This window comes from Suricata suricatta, chromosome 14 (assembly GCF_006229205.1).
Source record: "Suricata suricatta isolate VVHF042 chromosome 14, meerkat_22Aug2017_6uvM2_HiC, whole genome shotgun sequence".
Lineage (NCBI taxonomy): Eukaryota > Metazoa > Chordata > Mammalia > Carnivora > Herpestidae > Suricata > Suricata suricatta.
The window spans coordinates 24064625-24075309 of record NC_043713.1 but is presented as its reverse complement, the minus strand read 5'-3'; positions in this window follow the sequence as shown (position 1 = coordinate 24075309).

Below are 10685 nucleotides of genomic sequence, written 5' to 3'. Positions count from 1 at the left end.
AATGTTTTCTTTTGAACTAGTTTTAGACTTACAGAAAAGCTATCTTTTTTTTTTTTTTTTAAGTATTTGTGATTTCTACTACTTGCATGCCTTTCACAGATAAAAGAACACCAACAAGTAACAAAGGAGCAGTAACGGAAAACTGAGGACCGGCCAATAACGCTGAGGCAGCTGGGTTCCTGTCTGTGTTTGTAATTGGATTTTCACATTGTGCTTTGTAGTTTGCAAATGTCATTAAGGCGACATTTTTAAAGCAACCCAGATGAGCTAAATAAACGGTTTATGTGAGATCATAGTTTATGTGATAGAATGAAATATTTTAACATTTAACCCTCTTCAGCATAAAGGATCACGACCCGTAGGGGCTCTGCCATCTGGAAAGAGCTTGAACACTGTTACACTACATATGCCATCTATCTGGTTTGAGATGTAAGACGCTATGAAGGTGGTGGTTGATTTTTTATTTTCCTAGGGGCACAGTCAAACTCTTGGCTTTCTGGACCAAGCCTTTCAACTTATTACTGCTGAGACTGTGTAGACTTCAGACCTCTGTTACTATTATGTACTGGGATCCATATCATGTGTCCTCCTTGGAATCATTCCCCTATCCCTAATATGTAGGTCTTCCGGGTACTAATTTAATACTAAAATATAAAAATTTTAATTATTCACTTTTGTTTGCACAAAGTGAAAAATTCAAGCTGGATAGAAAAGCATAAAAGAGAGAGTTAAAGTCTTCTTCCACTCTTCCCACCAATCGAAAGCACTGGTTCTTGGTTCTCAAAGGGGGGCATTTTGGAAAACCCTAAGAGTGTTTATAATTGTTTCAATGATTAGAAGGTATTACTGATTACTGGAATTTGGGGAGGGGGCAAGAATGCTTTTCATCCTTCAGGAAAAAAGAAAAAGAATTTACTGGCATCCAACGCAATGTTTTAATCTTGGTAGATGTTCATGAAAGTGAAAAACACTATTTACAATTACCTAAGTCTAGAATATAGGTGGCATTAATGGCTGTGTGAGTTGTATCCTGTTCAACCTAGGGGTTGGTATTCACATCACAGAAACCATATATTTCAACATTTATTATGCCATTTTTTTCTGGCAGATAGCAGTGAAGTATCTTGTCCTACAAAATTAGCATGGTGTGATCTTTTCCAGAAAAGTAGAGGTAAAATATCTTGAGGAAGGGAGTCCTTTTTCTGATTTGTGCATGGTGACATATGGGATTTTTTTAAAGTTTGTTTATTTATTTAAGTGATCTTTGCACCCAACGGGGCTCAAACTCACACCCCTGAAGTCAAGAGTCACATACTCCTCTGGGTGAACCAGCCTGGCACCTCTGGATTATTTTTTTTAAGGATTCTTTGAAAATTTAGAAATGGGTTCTACATGTAACAAATATTGCGAAACACAGTCTAAAATTGTCTTTTGACTTTATTTAAAATTTTTAAAAAATATTTTATTTTTTGATTAACCACAGCACTCAATGTGGGGCTTGAATGTAACAACCCTGAGATCAAGAGTTGTATGTTCTACCAAATAAGCCTGAAGTGTTTTTGTTTGTTTGTTTGTTTTTTACTGCAGGAAAGTTTTTAAAAATTTTTGGGTAGTCAAGTTTACTTCTTCATGAAAGACTTCTTAAAGAGTCTTTCCCTAATATTTTACTGAAGTTACTTGAAATGAGATGGCTTATATTTATATTTTTTCTTTTTCTTTTATTTTTCATGTCTGCATTTCAATCTTTGTCAGATTTTTTGTATCAGTGTTATTCTGATTTGGTAGAAAAGATTCTGAAGATTTTATTTCTTTATTTTGAAGCTCTGAAAATGTTTAGTTTCAGATTCTATTCATGTACTTATTCAACAGTATTTATTAAGTCCTGGTTCTGGAGATATAGCAATGACCAAAATACACAAAAATCCCTTTCATCCTAGCAGAGAAAGGCAGACTGTAAACAAATAAGGAATTAAGATACATCACATGCCAGATGATGGTAAGTGTTTGGGAGAAAAATACAGCAGTGGAGGGAGATAAGGGATGTCGGGGTGGGGGTGGGTTGCAACTTTCAGTTAGGTCATCAGGGAAGTCTCATGAAGATATTTAAGCACAGATCTGAAGGCAGGGAGGGAGTGAGCCCTCTAAATATCTGGGGAATTAGTAGAAGTATCAGAAAAGGTGAAAAACTCCAAGGTGGAACATGGATGGTGTGTTCAGAGAACAGTAAGAAGGCCAGAATGAGGAGGGGGTTGAGCCAGGTGGAAAGTAGGGTGAATTAATGTCAGAGAGGTACAGGGGAGGCCTTGCAGAGCCCGGACCGGTAATACAAGGACTAATCTTTACTACGAATGAATTGGGGAGCCACTGGGGAGTATTTCAGGTGGTTTGTTTCAGGCGACAGATGATAGTGGGAGCAATGGAGATGTTAAATGGTGGTCAGATTCTGGATGAATACTGAAGGTGAAGCCACCAGGATCTGTTGAATGTTGGATGTGAGATGAGAAAAAAAGGGAGAAGTCAAAGTCAACTCTAGTTTTTGGCTTGAGTGACTGAAAGGATGAGTCTGCCATGTAATGAAATTGGGAAGACTATTGAGGCAGGAGTAGCTTTGGGGAGAAAGATCAGAGATTCAGTTTTAAACATGGTATGTTCAACATGCCTTTAAGACATCTAAGGTCATGAAAAAGTCTAGAGTTCAGGGAGGAGGTTCAGGCTGGGGGATATATATCTCTATCTCTATCTTGATCTATTTCTCTATCTCTCTATGTATCATATCTATACATCTGTATATATCTCTATATGTTTGAGAATCACATACAGATGTCTTTGAAGGCGTGAAAATAGGTGAGATTATTGAGGGGGTGACTTTAGATAAAGGAACAGAAGTGCTCCATAGATGGAACCCTAGGGTGCTCCAGCAATGCCGAGAATGAGAAGTCAGTCAATTAAAGAGATTGAGGAGGAGGGACCGGTGACCAAGGAGGATTTACAAGCCAGATGAGTGTCCAAGGTGGAGGGAGTGACCTTGATGGGGGTAAGGGGAGGGCTGGGGACTGACCTGGCTGTGTGGAAGCCACTGGTGACCTTGATGAGAGAGGTTGTGGAAAGGTGGTGGAGCTGAGAGGGATGGGAGGAGAGGATTGGAATCAGGGAACAGAGAGGACTCTTTATAGGAATTTTGCTACAAAGGGCAGCAGAGAAATAAGGTGAGTCTTGAGACGGAAGGAAGTAGAGTGGATAGAATTTTTTTAAGATGGAGACACTGTAACTCGTATTTGTATGCTGATGATGCATGGAAACAATCAATAGAGACTGGGATCATTGGGGTGACGTCTGCATGTGGGTGAGAGGGGATGGAATGTGGCATTTAACTGGAGGCCTGGGGGGGGGGCGGGGGCTTCAACAGCAGCAGAGTGTTCATCCTTAGCAACAGGAAGCAGGCTGAGGTCATGAGGACAGATGTGAACAGATGGATGGGTATGATGCTAGAGGTTTATGGATGTTCTCTTCTGATTGACTTTCTTTTCCCAGTGAAATAGGAAGTCAGATCATCAGGATGATAGAAGGGGGAGATGTTGGAGGTCTGAGGGGAGAGGACAAGACGGGTGAGAGTCATCTAAGAGAAGGAGTAAAAGCAGGAGATGGTCTAAGGAATTTAAGTTGACTGCTAGGCAAACTTAAAAGACCATGTGAGGTTAGTGGCGGTTACTTTATCTTAGCAAGCTCATGTATTTATTTTTCCAGCTATTATCTGCTTTGTAGGTGTAGATAACAGGAATATGTGAAAAATTGGATTAAACTGATGGTTTGGTAGTTTAAGGGGATTTATCTGGGGAGCCATATACATCTGGCACTCTGGGGGTCTGTAAGGATAGAATAGTCAGTCACTATCAATCTTTTCTTGTGGTTATTGTTCTTTTTAGATATTCTGGGGTCAGTTCTTTGTAACATATTTTACAGGAAGATGAACCTTTTTGAATTAGGTTAAAATGCCAGAGCACTTCAAAATGGCCTTAATTTGGTGATCTAGTCTTCCAGGGTGTCATTTGAGTCATTATAAATGTTTCTAAGTTTGGCAATGAGCCCCTCTGCCTCAGCCTTTCCTTGGCCTGTTCTGTTGTGTTGGCGTGATGGGCGAGAGAAAGAGTCCCCGCACGTCCTGCTCGATTTGGTCAGCTGGGCTCCCTCCGCATAGGGCTGGGTGCTGTCATCTTGTCCTCTCTGTGGGAGGTGTGACCCCCAGGCCTGCTTAAGACCCTGAAGTTCTTGGCTGGGATCACAGTTTTTATATGTAGGGCTAGTTGGAGAAGATTACTAACAGTGAATTAAATGGCACTCTGAGCTGAACCACTCTGGTTTTGTGGGGGGTAGGAGGGTGTGAGTGGGGCTTTCCTTTCCCTGGGTCTCATCCTGATAATGTAGCCCAGCACTGTTTATTATCTCTCCCAAAAGTAATGCACCCGGCCTGCCTAGTTTCTCAGGTAAATTCCCTTAAACCATCCGACCCCCTCATTAAACCCAGTATTTGACTTGTTTCCTACCTGTGTATATGCAGGAGGAAAACAACCATGCATAACCTCAAATACGAATTTTCCAGAGCATCTCTTTATTAAGGAGCATTACTCAGCTCCCTCTAGATGTCTTCTAAGTAAAGAATTCGAGGTACTAAGGCTTGTGATTTGCAGAGGAAGGGAAACAAACAAATAAGCAAATCCAGACAAGGCTACCCGTGGCTGCCTTTAGCGTATGGGAGGCTGAGGTCATACAACAAATGGAGATTTAAACCGAGGCTCAGTTAACTTCCACTGCAGTTATGGTTCTGAACACCGCGCTTTCCAGGCTATCTTTTTTTTTTTTATTAATAGTTTATTACCAAGTTGGTTTCCATATATCACCCAGTGCTCTTCCCACAAGTGCTCCTCTCCATGACCATCACCCCGCCTTTCCCTACTCCCCTCCCTCTTCAACCCTCAGTTTGTTCTCAGGATTCAAAGGTCTCTCATGATTTGCCTCCGGCCTTCACTAACCTTCTCACGCGGTGAGGTTTCTGTGGTCAAATCAATTTAGCAAAAGCCAAATACTCTGTCCCCGTCTTGGAAATTCATAATACACTTGATTTATGGAATTAATCATTCAACAAATATTTAATGAGGTCTTTCTATGTGCCAGGCTTTGGGCTGGGCTCCAGGAGAAAACAAAAACCAAGAACAAATCTAGGAACAAACAAATCAGGGAATCAGGGAACAGAGGGATACATACACTAACAGAGAGATGAACATTGTTAAACAGCCAAATAAATAATGTTTAATTATAGACCCAGGTAAGTTCTATAAAATAAAGTTCTATGCTTATAGGAAACCTAGGCTAGGGGCCAGGGAGTGTCTCCAAAGAAGAAAAGAAATGGATATCTGAAGTTTGATAAAAGTTAGCATTAACCAGGGTCAAAGGCCAATCTTGATGATTTAGAATGTTCACTAGAAATATAATGTGAGTCACAAATATAATTAAAAATTTTCATATTATGGCAGCCATATTACAAAAAATAAAAATATGAAATTAATTTTAATGATGTATTTTACCTAACTCAATATATCCCAAATATTGTCATTTCAATATGTAATCAACACAATTATGAATGCAGTATTTTATCTTATTTACTTATAAAAACAATTTTTTCAGATTTATTATTTTTGAGACAGAGAGAGAATATGAGCAGGAGAGGGGCAGAGAGAGAGGGAGATACAGGTTCCAGGCTCTGAGCTGTCAGCCAGACACGGGGCTCAAACCCATGAACTGTGAGATCATAACCAGAGCCAAAGTCAGACACTTAACCAACTGAGGCACCCAGGCCCCCCTGAATGCAGTATTTTATTTACTTTTTTGTGCTAAGTTTTTGCAATGCCATATGTTTTCTATACTCACAGCACATCTTTGTTGAGACTGGTCCCATTTCAAGGGCTCAAAGCCACATGTAGATTATTAGACAGAGCAGACAGAGGAACTGAAGATAAGGCCCAAGGGTCACGAAGGAAGAGAGAAGGGGAGGGTGGTGTGACATGGGGTGGTGCCACCCCCCAGGGCAGTCCATGGAGAGGGTTGTAGGCCATGTGAAGGACCTTGATTTTGAACGTGAAGCTACTGGAGGGTTAAAGCATATTGAAGGTCCTCATGAGGACGCCTGTGATAGCTTGTTTTACTCAGCGTTTCCATTTTATTTGTGTAACACGTTACCATCCCTGGCCCACACCCTGGGAAATGCTGCTATGGTCTTTCTCTTTGAAAGAAATGTTGCTGTTGATGGATATAAACTTCAGAGGCTGAAGACCTCAGGGTTTAGAATTTGTCAAAGGGAGAGCCAGTTTACTTTAATTCCTGTTAGTCATTCAGAAGTAAGAGACAGTAAGCCAACGGATGCTCCTCTCTTGAAGGAGGTTTGGCATTCCTTTGCTAAAACTTGTAAGTGGTAAATAACTTAGAGGACCCAAGCGCCAGCCAAGAGTTGAGACCTAAGGCTTTTCCATTCTTTAAGGGCTTCTCAAGTCCTTCTTCCCCTCATTACTTTTTCCAATTGGTTTGATTCACTTACATTTTTTTTTGTATTTTTTATTTTTTCTTTATTTTTGAGAGCAGGAGAGACAGAGCACGAGCAGGGAGGGGAAGAGAGAGAGAAGACACAGAATTTGAAGCAGGCTCCAAGCTCTGAGCTGTCAGCACAGAGTCTGACTCAGGGCTCTAACTCACAGACCATGAGATCATGGCCTGAGCTGAAGTCGGACGCTTAACCCACTGAGCCACCCAGGGGCCCCCATTTTTTCTTCTTTGAATGCATAATGAATGCATAGTTTGAGAAAGCTGTGCATTTAATTATAGTTTCCATGTCGTTTTTGAGTTTCTTATAGAATTTAGCATAATGCTGGATATGTGACAGATGTTTAATAAATATTCGAAGGGGTCAAGTTTGTATTCTTTTTTTTTTTTCTTGGAACCAATGGTTTATCTTTATTTCAGGATTTCTGCTAAGTTGGGGCATCTCAGCTCATCTTTTCTGTCTCTGAACAGAGAGAGGACACAAGAAGAGCACTGATTTTGGAATCAGATATCTGGATTTATGTTCCAGCTCTCCCTTTTAACTGGCTGTGCAATCCTGAGCATGTCAGTTAATTTGTCTGAGTCTTGGTTTAGTTATGAGTAAAGCGAGATAGTTCTACTAAATGATCTCCAAGGTTTGTTTTAGTTTTAACACTAAATTTCAAACATGGTAGCCACCACTTACACATGGCTACTGAACACGTGATATATGGCCAGTCTGATTTGACCTGCATCATAAATATAAAATACACACTAGATTTCAAAACAAGGATGTTAAATATCTCATTAATAATTTTATATATTGACTACATGTTGCAATACCATTTTAGATATATTGTGTTCAACAAACTATATTATTTTTAAAAAGTTTATTTATTTATTTATGTATTTAGAGAGAATCCAAGCAGGCTCCATTCTCAGCTCAGAGCCTGACATGGGGCTCGATCTCATGACCATGAGATCATGACCTGAGCCAAAATCAAGAGACAGACACTTAACTGACTGAGCCACCTAGGTTCTCCTAAAATAGATTATTTGAGTTAATTTCACATTTTTAAAAATCTTTCTGTGTTGCTATTAGAAAATGTAAAATTACATATGTGGAGCTATGGAAAGAATTGTGGCCCCCCCACCCAAATTCATATGTTGGAGCCCTGACCCCCAGTATAATGGTATTTAGAAATGGGGCCTTTGAAAGATACTCAGGTCTAGATAAGGTCAGGAGGTTGGGGCCCTAACAATGGGAATTAGTGCCCTTATGAGAAGAGACTAGAGAGCTCAATTTCTCTCTCTCTCCCTCTCTCTTTCTCTCTCTCTCCCTCCCATGTGAGGGTATAGCAAGAAGATGGCTATCTACAAGCCAAAAAGAGGATTTTTTATCAGAACCCAACCATGCTGGCATCCTAATCTCAGACTTCTAGCTTCCAGAACTGTGAGAAAATAAATTTGTTGTTCGAGCCATCCAGTCTACGGTGTTTTGTTCCTGCAACCCAGGCTGATTAGGACACGTGGCTTGTATTATAGTTCTGTTGGCCAGAACTGGATGCCTGTAACCCCTCGCTGCAAGCTCTTGCCCCTTCTAACTTCCTGCCTTGAGTTCCTGAGAGCAGGGAAGGCCTCCTGAACATTTCTTGGGGGTGCTCAGCCCAGTGTTTTACCTGTAATAGCTGCTCAATTAACATGTGGTGATTGAGTCATCTTCTTTGTTCCAAGCACTATAGTTTCCGGCTCATTTATGCAGAAGAGAATCATTACAATGATACTGGGTAGTAACCAGAATCTCCAAAAGGCGCAGGTCTCGGGCTTCGGAGAACATTCAGGCAGGTGGCAGTGCTTAAATCCCACTTCCCGCTGCCATGCCAGAGAAGCAGGGCTGCCTGCTAGTGCTGCTGCCCCACTGGCTGGTGGCTGCCTGCTTCTAGCCTCACTGGCCTCCAGTGCAGAGTCTCACTGGCTGAATTTACAGTAAGAGCTCTAACTGCACGGGAGGTTGGAGAGGTCTCCTAAGAGGGGAATGCATTTCTTTCACATGGAAAGGTGCCTTCACATGTTGATAGCCAAGAAGAAGGACCAGAGTCCTTTACTAGCATAGCCTGAAACCTTGAAATTTTGACTGCAACACAAACCCAGAATTTTCCACTGAAACTCCTCAGACATGGGCTTCCTCCACACAAGAGGCTCCCGAGGTCTCCAGGCTCTTCTGGAAGTTTGAAGTACAACAAACAGTTGATGTTACCCATTACTCTAATGCCGTGATTGTAATTTCATTATGTCCTTTGCCAGTTATCACATTATGTTTTATTATAGGGACACAGGAGGGCACTCTAACCAACCAGCAATAAAACTTAAATGGTTTAATAGCCTTGGCAGTTTAAACAAATGATATGAACTTTGTTGAATCTGGTTTTTTCTCCTTCCTTCCTTCCTTCCTTCCTTTTTCTTCCTTCTTTCTTTCTTTCTTTCTTTCTTTCTTTCTTTCTTTCTTTCTTTCTTTCTCTTTCTTTCTTTCCCTTCCTTCCTTCCTTCCTTTCTTTCTTTCTTTCTTTCTTTCTTTCTTTCTTTCTTTCTTTCTTTCTTTCTTTCTTTCTTTCTTTCTTTCTTTCTTTCTTTCTTTCTTTCTCTCCTTCCCTCCTTTTCCGGGTAGGATAACCAACTTTGCAGGAATACCTAATTCCCCTACCAGATCTTATATGTGGCAAAGATCCAGAGACACGTCCTCCACAATGTCCACTTAAAGTTCTAGGGACTATGGCTTTGAGCAACTAGAACAGAGAAGGGGATTTTTGGCTGACAGGTTACCCACTGCGACAGAGCTGAGGCATGACAGATGGAGACAGGGTTCCCAAGAGCTCATAGTTTAGTGGTCACCCGCAGAATTAAACAGGAAGCAGAAGAGAGAGACCGGGTTGTCAAATGTCCTTCAAACCCTCTCCCTCCTCCCATGACTTAGTTTTCTTATCTGCAAAACGCCCATAATAACCTGACTTAACCTTGGCATTGTTCATCCGTGGAGGAGAGCTGGAGGGCAACGGAAGCAACATATCTGGGAGTACCATTTACCGTCCCATAAAGTGCACGGGGTTTTATACTGAGAAATAAAGCCAGTAGGCCTCCTGTTAATGAATTATAGCATTCGGGAAGGACAAAGTGTGCTCCGTTGGCAGCTGGAGTAACAAAAGTAACAAGGATAGGACTGAACAGGACCTGCTCCTCCGGACTGGTTTCCCCACGCTGATCTCCTCTGCTGAGGCCCCAACCTCAGGGAGAAAGGGGAGCATGGCTGCCCAGGCGCTTTTCCTCCCCAGGCGGGAGTGGGACCCGTTCCCTGCGAAGGTGGGGTTACTAGAGGTCAAAGGTGTCAGCTAACAGAGCCAGCTCTGGCTGGCTGGACCATGACAGGACCTCGGAGCGCAGCCCAGCCCAGCCAGGGCCCCTTCGGCCCCTCCCGGAAGCTCTGCGTCCCCGGGACTGTTGGGGCCGTGGGCGCCCCCAGCGCGGCTCTGGCTCTCCGGCGACAGACGCAGACTCAAGGCCAACGTCTCCGCTCTCAGTCCCCAGGTCGCTTCGGGGAGGGAGCTGGAGCCAGCTCCGGAGGTAGGGGTGGAGACACGGAATCAATAAAGGGAAGGACAGGAGTGGAAAAAAGGACGAAGGAAAGGAAGACGCTGCTTATTTCCACTCAACAGGTAGTTGCACGGGTCGGCCGAGACTTGGCAATGGTCACGTGTCTGAGACTCCCAAGTGTGACTCACTCATTGTTCCCTTCGGAGAGTGTCGCCTGGTATCCCTCTAGAGTTCCACTCCGAAGGTAAGAGAGAGCCTACCCCTTCACTTGGCAGGCCCCGCGCTAAGCGCTGTGCCCCATTAGCTCTTAATTTTCCCGAGATTCCTAAAGCTTCGGGAACTATTAACACCCAAGTATTGCGGACGACGGAACGACCTTAGAGAAGATGGGGCGGGGCGGGGGGGGGGGTTGCTGGAGTTTTGTTGCTAGTGGCGGAGCAATGACTCCAGAAGGGACTGTGCGATCACGAAAAGCTCAGGCCACAGCCCTTGTCAAGTCACTCCGTATGCACCTGTCGCGGGCCTCGCTGGGG